This window comes from Pistacia vera, unplaced genomic scaffold, assembly GCF_008641045.1.
Source record: "Pistacia vera cultivar Batoury unplaced genomic scaffold, PisVer_v2 Contig439, whole genome shotgun sequence".
Lineage (NCBI taxonomy): Eukaryota > Viridiplantae > Streptophyta > Magnoliopsida > Sapindales > Anacardiaceae > Pistacia > Pistacia vera.
Window position 1 is genome coordinate 626965 of NW_022196267.1, and position 12257 is coordinate 639221.

Below are 12257 nucleotides of genomic sequence, written 5' to 3' on the forward strand. Positions count from 1 at the left end.
TTTCATTGTGCTTGGCCCTGTGAAATTTATCCTATTAACGTTATTTTTGTGATTACACTGCTAGTTATCTAATCACCCGCCTTCAATTTTGTTTTAGCTTCAAATGCATGACAAGGTTATCAACAGCATTGAAATGTGGCTTTGTTTCTCCTTTTCTTTTAACCCTATTTCCTAAAGGAAAGTTGTATCTGAACTTCTCAGTTGCAGGCTTTTGTTTAGTCACTAAGAAACTGTGATGCTGCTTTTCTCAAGTATTTATTTATTTTCAGATGAAAAGGCTGAATAGTGAGAGACTACAGATGAATGAGAGNTTAATCATATGGTTTTGTATGAAAAGACCATTATACCCTTGGTTACCGTTTATGCCATTTAACCTTATCAATCAACTTTATAACCATTCTACCCTCATTTCTCTTCAATGACATCATCCTTTACACTTTATAACGGCCACATCTCGAAATACATGTAAATTGACCATTTTACCCTTCCATTCAAAAAAAAGAAAATTACTTGAAAAGGTAAATTTCATACCTTAGGGCATCGGAATAATAACGTGGGGTTTAAATTTTTGAAATGTAATAATTCGATTGTTTGAATGGTTTCAAAAATTGATGATGCAAGATGACATGAATGTCTTTGAGAAGATAAATGTGTCATAAAAAGTATTACTTTAGTTAAAATAATTTGTATCATAAAATGATTACTCTTGGAGTAATATAACTCATTTATCTATGTCATGGATGACTTTTGTGAAAAGTATTGAAATGATCATAATAGTTAAATAATATACTTTGGGTGGAATATGACAAAAGTGTTTTATGTAATGATTCCTATGAAATGTGTAATTGTTGCATGGCCCAAAGTTATAATTAAATTACCACATATATATATATTAAATAATTGTTTATTATATTTGGTATGAATATTTAATATTTATTTATGTGATGAATGAATATTAGATTAGAGGGTTGATCATATATCATAAATAATAGAAAAAAGAGTTCTTCAATTCATATATATAAATTGCTTCCTTTATTCAGTCATGCATTTAAAATAAAGTATGTATATGAATTGTCCAGATGATTCATTTAATCGGTAAATGAATTATTGAAAAGGGTTCCCTGCAGAAGCAATATAATTTGGGCAACTATTTTGCACAGTAGGCATATCAGATGCTTCCGAAAGATATTATGAGTTGATATAAGTACAGATGATGATAATAGTCAAGTCATTGGGGCATTGGTATGGATTAGCGGTTGGTGAAGTGTTTTTTGAACGTGACCGAATAACGACAAATCACTTGGAAAAGCATGTAGTCAATGATTTATCGTTTGGTTATATCAGTGCACGATGTAGTCCTTTGACCTGAGACATTGTAGTCGGATTTGATACGGATGCGTATAGTTCATACAGTGTATAAGTACGAGACTAATCATGTTTCGTTTAATAAAGCCTATTTGGTCATGCGTTGTTTATATACGGAAACAAACGATGGTCAAGAGGGGATCCATTGACTCGAAAATATCGGATCGAGAGTACCGTTGACTCCATCCGGATTTGAGTTCCTAGACGATCGTCGATAAATGTCAGAAAAACAGAATCTCTAGCCAAAGTCTATTATTAGTCATACAAAAGCAAGTTTGTGATGACGGGTTCTAGACATATTGATCGACGATTCGGTAGAAGATCGAGTTTAGGATTTTGACGTTCCATGAATCCGTGCTTGATCAGGATATTTCAATGGAGGGACTTTACCTGCATGGTACGTATGATTTGAAATGGATTCGATGAAGTATTTCTTCATCGTGGTTTAAGGACTATAGCACATTGCTAAATGTTTACCATAGTCGTTGGGCCTCCAGACAGGTTTCTGGATTCATCCAGAACCGGCTCACGGCTAATCCACGGTGGACCTACATGGTCACATCAATAGCCTTGAGAAGTTAGAGAATGATGAGAGAGATAAATGATTATCCGAAGAGGGCTAACACCTTTCGAGGGTAATGACGGGATTTCTATGGTAATAGTTACATAGAAAGTTGTTCATGATATTTTAAGGGTTAAAATGGTCAAGCAAAAATTAATTATATTTAATTATTATATCTTAAAGCATTAAGACTAATGAGATGAACAAAAATAACCTTTTAATAGTTAAAGGGTAAAAGGGTAAATTTATGGGTTGATAATGTAAATTAGTTTAGTTTACATGGGCCCTTGAATAATATTGATTATTCAAAGGATAGCATAATAAATTTATGGGGTCCCTTTTTAAAACAAGATTTTATTGGGCTTGGAAGTGAAAAATAAATAATTACAAAATTGCCCAAGTATATATAAATGCAAAAGGTTGCATTTTAGTTCAATATTCACTTGTTCACTCAAACACAAACTAAAAGCTCTCTCTCAAACCCATGTATGTCTTGTGTGGAGATGTGGAGCTGATTGTAGGGAAAAGAGCTGCCTGTGGAAATTGGCAGATGAGAAGGAAAACAGGGATCTAACAAGGGCATACAAACAAGTGATTATTGGAAGGATTGAAGATGCATGAGGCGACTCTGTGCCTTAATGATCAGAAATGACTAATGAATATAGTATTTGAACCAAGATTGCCTGGGGCAAAATTTAAGTTGCTTTCGTATTTCAAAGTATGGATAGTTGGGAGAAGAGTGTCCAGTTCTCCCCTTCCAACGTTCATCACACTTGCTTTTTTTTGTGTTAAAGAATTTTGTAATGTCAACATATGAAAATAAATCAACAGTTGATGTGTGCTTTTGGAATGATAACAATTTGATCTTCTCACTCGTGAAATTGTTTTATTTGTAAACATGTGAGATTAGCCAAGTATTCAAGATACTACAAATAAAGATGTTCATTATATTAATACTATATTTTCTCTTCGTGTCATCAAAATTTTTAAATTAAATCTCTCTGTGTCCAACTCCAAGGTTATAAGTTAAAGAGCAATTTTTTTTTAATTCTTTTTTTTTTTTTTCCAGAGATTTAGTAAATGTTTAACCTTAAAATTGTGAATATATGTATATACTTTTTTTTTTTTTTTAAATTATTACATTTATGAAATTGAAGTGGTAATTATTGATAGAAAAAATAACATTAATCCAATTCATCAATCTAATGGATATAACAAAACTTAATATGATCATTATTACGTTATGTCACATCAATTTATACTAATTTAGTTAATGATCAACTATATATAATTTTTATTTCTTTAAATAAATTGTATTGATATAATAATTAGTTTTATTTATACCTCCTGTTAAAAAAAAAATAAAACAACTGGGAATCCCTTGGTCCAGGGGAACGAAAACCTTGTACTGTAGGTGTAGTATGCTTCCCGCATCAAACAAATAATAATAATAATAATAAAATAAGCCGTTATAACAGGAATTGCAACGGTCACCTTTTCAAAAATTCAAAATGAAAACGAAAATCCCCTTAATTTAACACTCACACTCCAAACCAAATTCTCTTGCACACAATTACAAAGCCCTAACCATTTTCCACATTTTTTTTCCTTTTAACAGTTGAAGAAAGATCTAAATCTCAGTCCTAAATGGCTGAAAACAAACCAGAAGCGAGGAAAATCTTCTTTACAGTAATAAAGAACGGTGCCATTCTCAAGAACATCTTCGTCATCAACAAACCACCACCACCACCATCACCCTCCATCACGACCGTCGAAAATGAAGAAAACTCAGTTCAAGATGATGAAGAGGAGGAGGAGGAAATCTTGATGGTTGGTCGACATCCAGATTGCCACATCATGTTGACTCACCCTAGTATCAGTAGATTTCACCCCCAGAATCACTCTAAACCCTCTTCACAGAACCTCTCTGTCATCGATTTATCGTCTGGTAATATAAAATCTTGATTATTAGTTGGTGATATCTTCATTTAATTTTCATGGGTTTGTGTTTATTTGGAGGCTTTTTGGTACTTGATGGATTGCAGTACACGGGACGTGGGTATCAGAAAGAAAGATTGAATCTTGTGTTCCTGTGGAGCTGAATGAGGGAGATACTATAAAGATTTGTGGGTCAACTAGGATTTATTGGTTGCATTGGATACCTTTGAGCCACGCATACGATATGGATAAACCGTTTGTATCACCCTTGGATGTGCCCGTCGCAGAAGAGAAAGAAGAGCAAAATCAAGTGGAAACGCATCAGGTGAGAGTTTACGGCTTACTAGTGAAAATGATGAATGCGCATTTGTTTTTAAATTAAATTGTTCTTGATGTCTTTTTCTGCTTAGATTATGAATTCAAAGTAAAATTTTTCTTTTGTAACAAATATAGAATGGTACNCTACAATGTCACAGGTCAAAGGACTACGTCGTGCACTGATATAACCAAATGATAAATCATTGACTACATGCTTTTCCAAGTGATTTGTCGTTATTTGGTCACATTCGAAAAATAGTTCACCAACCGTTAATCCATACCAATGCCCTAGTGACATGACGATCATCATCATCTGTACTTATATCAACTCATGATATCTTTCGGAAGCATCCGATATGCCTACTGTGCAATATAGTTTCCCAAATTATATTGCTTCCGTAGGGAACCCTTTTTGATAATTCATTTACCGATTAAATGAATCATCTGGACAATTCAGATACATACTCTATTTTAAATGCATGACTGAATAAAGGAAGCAATTTATATATATGAATTGAAGAACTCTTTCTTCCATTTTTTATGATATATATATAGATACAAGACAAAATGCTTTGAAACTGACAACACGAATGGTTTCTAGGGCATACACTAATATACACTAGCAATAATGAGCATGCATTTGTAATGAATGAGTTATTTGATGTAACAAGCATGTTTGATGCATGTGTGTGTCTCGGCCATGTCTTTATTTTAGGAAAACATGTTTTTCTTCTCGCTCTAATATGTTTGAATATGTTACAATGTGATTTAAAGTATGTTTGGATGATGGTTATAGCATGTTTGGATGATTGTTATTGCATGAGATGTGTTGAGAACTACATGCATGCATATATGTCATTTTCGGCCATGACTAGTTTTGCCATNGCTGGGTCTCTTATGAAAGAGTCTACGAATTCATCTTCGGTTTTAGGGGGAGTTTGATCAGAGATCAATACTGAACAGGTCCATAGAGAAAATGAACCCCTGTTGTCCGTCATTATGCAACCATGCAAGAGAAGCCTTCGATGGACAAAAACTTGAATTTGCTATCAGCTTTAAACTCCGGTTGCTCTAATGAAGAAGGCTTTCCAGAAGCTGAATTGTCTGAAGTTGGAAACCACAGCCCAAGGGTAGGCATTGAACAGAAGGAAATACCACAGAAGGCATTGAACAGAAGCTTTTGCTCTTCTATTCTTGAAGAGTCTGTGAACTCTCGTCTTTGCCTGTTGGGGAAGTACTCACGGAGATTACGGATAACAAAAATAGCCAGACTCCACAATCTCTGTTTTATACAAAAGGAGTTGAAGACCAAGAAAACTCTTGAAGTTTCTCCACTGAGATCAGATAGAAAGCTTAGCTCACGTAGCATTTGGTCAAGAAGAGGTAAACCAGCGAGTGTTCTACAGATTCAAACTAGTAGAAGCGGAGGAAAGACAACAAGAAGTCACAGTAAGGCTGATGTAGAACTGCAGATACAGGAGGATATTGAAAACAAATCAATTTCAAAGATACTTTTCACTGGTTTTGAAGAGGAGGAAGAAGAAATCTTTACTCCAAACAAGGAGAATTTCTCCCCAGATACTCTTCCACTAAAGTCCTTGAAAAGGAAGGGTAAGCTGGAAAAAATTAAGCCTTCCAGGTCATACAAAAAATCCTCCTCAAAGATTACTATTAGCCCCAATATCCAGCCAGAAGAAGACTTGAATTTTTCTTCAGACAAAGAGAACTAGACACCAAAAGTTCTCCAAGAGCAGAAATTAGCAGAACATGCCTCTAGAAATCAAGTGAACTTGGAAGAGGAGAGGACGATAATGAAGAAAAGAGCAGAAAGTGTGCCATTTCAATCCCTTGTGGCAAACTCTTCAAGTCAGAGGGGATCAGAAGCCTCACTTTCTAATGCCACAACAAGAAGTAGTCATTCTGTCAATTTGTCTCAAACCATAAAGGTCACTAATTCCTCGTCCATTGGAGAGAGAATGAGAAGCTAGGCTATGGTAGTGGATGCCATTACTCTTCTAGACAAGGAGTCAAGAAGATCATTAAAACTATTACAAGGTCACTTGCTAGTGCCGCTAATCCAACAGAGTATCATGGTGGATATTTCTTCAACCTCACAGCTCGACCCAGCTGTGATGAGTTACCTAGAGAGGTTTAATAATACTCTCTAAATGGTTAACCAAATGGTGGACCGTTTTGATCGGGTCGTACTACCAGAGTCCAATAAAGCGGTGCCACCACCAAAGACTCGTGCAGGTCACACGAAAGCACGCAAAAGGGCAAAAGCCCATATCACGTGCATTGAAGTGTGCAAAGCAAGGGAAAGCAAGTGGCAAGCAGTGGACCGAAGGGCTTCGAGGTACCAGAGAACATCGGTCGTGCAACGGGTAGAATACCAGTGTCATTGCGACTCGGCGACATGTCACAGCATGAGCCGTCCCATGCCACGTCGCATGGGCAGACACTCCCACAAAATTGCAAGGCAAGGAGATTCCCAATAGCGTTGAAATGATGACCTCGACCGTCGTCATGCGGGAAACCCCATCGTCTGCGGGTCAATTTGGACCACCGCGGAGATCGGGAAAACTCCCCGAGCCTTTCAATGCCTTCACACAGCCCCAACCAACGTGTGTCAAGGTTCGTTGGAGCTTCCGGCCAAGTTGAGGAAGAGCCTGATTTGAGTTATTTCCTTAACTGCAAATGTGAGGGTCGAACCCACGTTGTAGAAAGTGATCCCTAGGCAGCTTGTAGAAAGTGATCCCTAGGCAGCTCCATTACTTCATATTGAGGAACTACAGCGAGCTTTTGTTAGTGTATATTAGTGTATGCCCTAGAAACCATTCGTGTTGTCGGTTTCAAAGCATTTTGTCTTGTATCTATATATCATAAATAATAGAAGAAATAGTTCTTCAATTTATATATATAAATTGCTTCATTTATTCAGTCATGCATTTAAAATAAAGTATACATATGAATTGTTCAGATAATTTATTTAATAGGTAAATGAATTATCGAAAAGGGTTCCTTGTGGAAGCAATATAATTTGGCCAAAACTAATGCCCACAGTAGGCATATCGGATCTTTCTAAAAGATATCATGGGTGATATAAGTACGGATGACGATGATAGGTCATCTCATGGGGCATTGTATGGATTAGAGGTGGGTGAACTGTTTGTTCGAACGTGACCCCTCGAATACCGAAAAATCACTGGAAAAGCATGTAGTCAATGTGATTTATAGTCTTTGTATTCAGTGCACGATTGAAGTACTTTTGACCTGAGCATTGGAGTCGGAATCCGGATACGGATGCGTATGGTTCATACGATGTATAAGTAGGGGAGACTAATATGTTTGCATATAATAAAGCCTATTGGTCATGCAGTGTTCATAGGCGGAAATGACAACGATGGTCAAAAGGGGAATCCATTGATCAAAAAATATAGGATTGGGAGTGTACGATGACTCCATCCGGATTGCGTTATCTAGACGAACGTCGATAAATGTCAAAAAACGGAATCTCTGCCAAATCTATGAGTAGTCTACAAAAGCAAGTTTGTGTGATGAGTTTCAGACATATAATCAACGATTCGGTAGAAGATCGAGTTTAGGATTTGGAAGTTCCATAAATCTGTGCTGATCAGAGATTTCAATGGAGCGACTTTACATGCATGGTACGTATGATCTGAAATGGTGGTTTGCGATGAAGTATTTCTTCATCGTGGTTTAGGGGACTATGGCACATTGCTAGATGTTACCATTAGTCGTTGCTGCCTCCGGATAGGTTTTCGGATCATCCAGAACGGCTAGGCTAATCACGGGGGACATACCTGGTCACACAATAGGCCTTGAGAAGTTAGAGATCATGAGGAGAGAGAGAAATGATTATCGAAGAGGGCTAGCACCTTTACGGAGGCGTAATACGTTGGATTTCTATGGTAATAGTTAAATAGAACAAATGTTCATGACATTTTAAGGGTTAAAATGGTTCAAACAATGAAGTATGCTATTTAATATTATATCTAACGCATTAAGATTAATGAGATGAACAAAAATTAACCTTTTAATATTAAAGGTATTTTAAAAGGGGTAAATGTATGGGTTGTTAATGTAAACTAGTTTAGTTTACATGGGCCCCTTGAATAATATTTGATGATCAAAGGATAGCATAATAAATTCAGGCCAAGTCCCTTGTTTAAACAAGATTTAGTGGGATGGAAGTGAAAAATAAATTAATTACAAATTGCCCAAGTTATCATAAAAGGCAAAAAGGTTGCATTTAGTCATTATTCAGTGGTTCACTCAAACACAAACTAAAAGCTCTCTCTCCCTAGCACGACCACTCTCTAACTCTCTCAAGGTGTGTTAAGTATGGAGGTCTTATCATGTTGAGGCTAATATTCATCAATCCAAAGCAAAGGAGTAGGTATAATCTCTTTTCAAGCTTTGCTTTAAAAAACGTTTTTGAAATCAAATCTTTTCTCCTTTCACTCGTCATCTCACAATCTTCATGCATGCTGAGCTGTCAAAATGGTATCAGAGATAAAAAAAGCTCCATGCATGTCGTTTTTGAGCAAAAAACAGGTTATAACATGTGTTCATATGTTCATCATAATTGGTGAGTTGCAGTGGTAATGGTTCAAAAAATGATTTTTTTAATCTTAGCTCTACATGCATGTCTTGGTCATCTGGAAAGAAGTAGTGTTCATTTCTTCTCAGTATCATATGTTTTGAATTATGGTGAGGTTATAATGAAAGAACAGCATGAATGCATGAAGGAGTAGGTGAATGGAAATGGAGAAGGAAAGAGATGAAAGATGGATGCAAAAAAACCGGTTGTTTTTTAAACAAAGCATAGAAAAATGAGATTATACCTTCCTTCTTGCTTTGGATGATCAAGATAACCCCAAAAAGATGAGAACTCCATATTTAACACAACCTTGAGGAGATAGGAGAGTGGCTGTGGGTTGAGCGAGTTTTAGTTTTGTTTTTGACGTGAACGATGGTGAAGAATGAACTAAAATGCAAACCTTTTGCATTTATATATATTGGTAATTTTGCAATTATTATTTCATTCCAAGCCCAATAAATCTTATTTTATAAAGGGGACCCCAAGGAATTTATTATGCTAACCCTTTGAATAATCAATATTATTCAAGGGGCATATAAACTAAAATAGTTTACATTAACAACCAATAAAATGTACCTTTTTTACCCTTTAACTATTAAAAATTATTTTTGTTCATATCATTAATCTTAACACTTTAGATCTAATAATCTAAATATAATTAAGTATTCTTGAACATTTTAAGGGTTAAAATGTCACAAAAATTTTCTATGTAACTATTACGATAGAAATCCCCGTCGAGACATACTATCGGAAGGTGCGAGCCCTCTTAGATAAATCAGTTATCTGCTGCATCCTTCTCTAAACTTCTCAGGCTATTGGTATGACCATGTAGGTCTACCGTGGATTAGCGTGAGGGTTGGATGAATCCGGAAACCTTGTCCGGAGGCCCAACGACTATGGTAACATCTAGAAATGTGCCATAGTCCCTAAACCACGATGAAGAAAAAATACTCAATCGAAATCATTCAGACATACGTTACCATGCAGGTAAAGTCCCTCCATTGAGATATCCTTTTTTTCGAGCATGGATTCATGGAACAGCAAAATCCTAAACTCGAGCTTCTACCGAATCGTCGCTCAATAGTCCGGAACGTCATCATAAACTTTCTTTTGTATACTAAGATTAGACTCTGGTCAGGATTCGTTTTCTGACATTATCGATGTCATCTAGGAACTCGAATTGGATGAGTCAGCGGTACTCCTGATCTATATTTTCGAGTCAAAATTGATCCACTCTCGACCGTCGTTCGTTTCCGATATAAACCAACGCATGACAAAATAAGCTGATTAGGACGAAACCTGATTAGTCTCGTACTTATACACGTATGAAACCTACGATCCATATCGGATTCCGACAACAATTCTAGGTCAAAGGACTATATCGTGCACTGATAAACAACTGAATAAATCATTGGACTACATGCTTTCCCAAGTGATTGTCGTTATCGGTCAACGGTCGAAAAACAGTTCACCCAACCATTATCCATACCAATGCCCCAAGTGACAGGAGTATAATCGTCATCTGTACTTATATCAACTCATGAATCTTTTGGAGTATCCGATATGCCTACTGTGCAATATAGTGGCCCAAATTATATTGCTTCCGTAGGGAACCCTTTTGAGTCAATTCATTTACCGATTTAATTAAATGAAGCATTGGGACCATTTATATACATACTTATTTTTAAAACGGCATGACTGAATTAAATAAAGCAATTATATATATGAATTGAAGAACTCTTGCTTCCATTATTTATGATATAATATAGATACAAGACAAAATGCGTTGAAACTGACAGTTACACGAATGGTTGCTAGGGCATACTTAATTACATAACAAACTCCCACTGCACTAAAGCCATCTTCTCCAGATGATGGTCCCATTGCTTCAGGTGTGTATCCCTTAGGCAGGGATCAGCTACATATTCTGCTGAAGGAGTCTTCAGAATTATAATCTCTCTAGCCTACAATGAATCTCTCACAATGTGATACTTACAGTAAAGGTGTTTTTAGATTTTTGGTGTGACCTTGTTCCTTTGCCTGTGCAATAGCTCCAGTATTTTAACCGAACATGCTTATCTGGTAAGCATGTTCGAAACCACACCAAGTTCAATACAAAACTTTCGCATCCAAACAGCCTACTGTGAGGCTTCTGAAGCCCCCCAGCAATGTATGGAAATTTTGTAGTGGAGTCAGCTATGGTTGTTGTTTGGAACTTTTCAAATAACACACATCCCTTACATACAAAATCACCCGCCGTAGACTTGCTTCATCATTATCTGATGAAATTAGAATCTGAGTATCCTGAAGTTTAAACTCGGAACATCCAAAACTCAGAAACGAGATCCTATTCTTCTCACGTACGAAGGTCGATTTTACAACTGACCAATGTTTCTCCCCTGGGTGTGACTGGATATCACTCGAACATTTACAGCATAAGCATATCAGGTCTTGTACATAAAACATTGCGTACTTATGTACCTCGGGCAGAAGCATAGCACATACGCATCCGCTACCGCGCTTCACGGTCTTTGAATCATCTCATGGAAAGATGAAGACCGTGAGTGAAGGCAAGGAGACTCTCTTAGAGTTCTTAATGCTAAATTCTTTTACATTTTCTCTAGGTACAATTTTAGGATACTCCAATTACCTTTTTTGTTCTATCTTATAGACACGAAGTGCCAAGGAACTATTGTCGCTTCTCCTAAGGCTTTCATCGCAGAAGGTTTTGGACAACCCAACTTAACCTTGTCATCATGCCTCTAGCATTTCCCATCAAAAGTATGATCTACAATAATATGAGAAATGTGATGGACCTGATCTTAACCCATGTATACACAGGGCTCATTGGATTTTGACAAACGAACGATTTGATTATGTCGTCAAAATCGAATGTCCAGCTTCTTGAAACTTGCTTCAATCCATAAATGGAGCGATGTAATTTGCAACACCATTATGCCTTTCAGCAGATGATACAAAACCTATCGGTTGTCCATGTAGATGTTTTCCTAATAAACCCATGAGAAAGCTGTTTTGACATCCATCTGCCAATTCTAATCATGGTATGTGCGATGGCTAGATGATACGGATAGATTTCATCATAGCTACGGGAGATGTTTCCTCATAATTCAATTCTGTTTCGGAGCTAACCTTTCGCCAACGGTCGAGCTGGAAGGTCTCTACCTCCCCATCCTTGCCAACTTTTCTCTTGTAGACCCATTTACAACCTATAGGAACTATTCCTTCTGGTGGATCCCTAAAGCGACCATACTTGATTGGCATGCATTGATTTATCGTTAGAATCCATCGCTTCCAGCACTTTCCTGATCTCTATCCAGTATTGATTATTCATAGCTTCTAGGATCATCACCAGGATCATCTACTCCACGAAGTAAGCTTCAAAATCTTCTCATGTTAGGAACCCATATCTCTCGGAGATTGATATTCTAG

General features: G+C 36.7%; 1 pseudogene; it reads left to right on the forward strand.

Moving 5' to 3' along the window:
* Positions 1-3574: 3574 nt before the first annotated feature.
* Positions 3575-6990, forward strand: LOC116144143 (annotated as a pseudogene).
* Positions 6991-12257: the final 5267 nt, after the last annotated feature.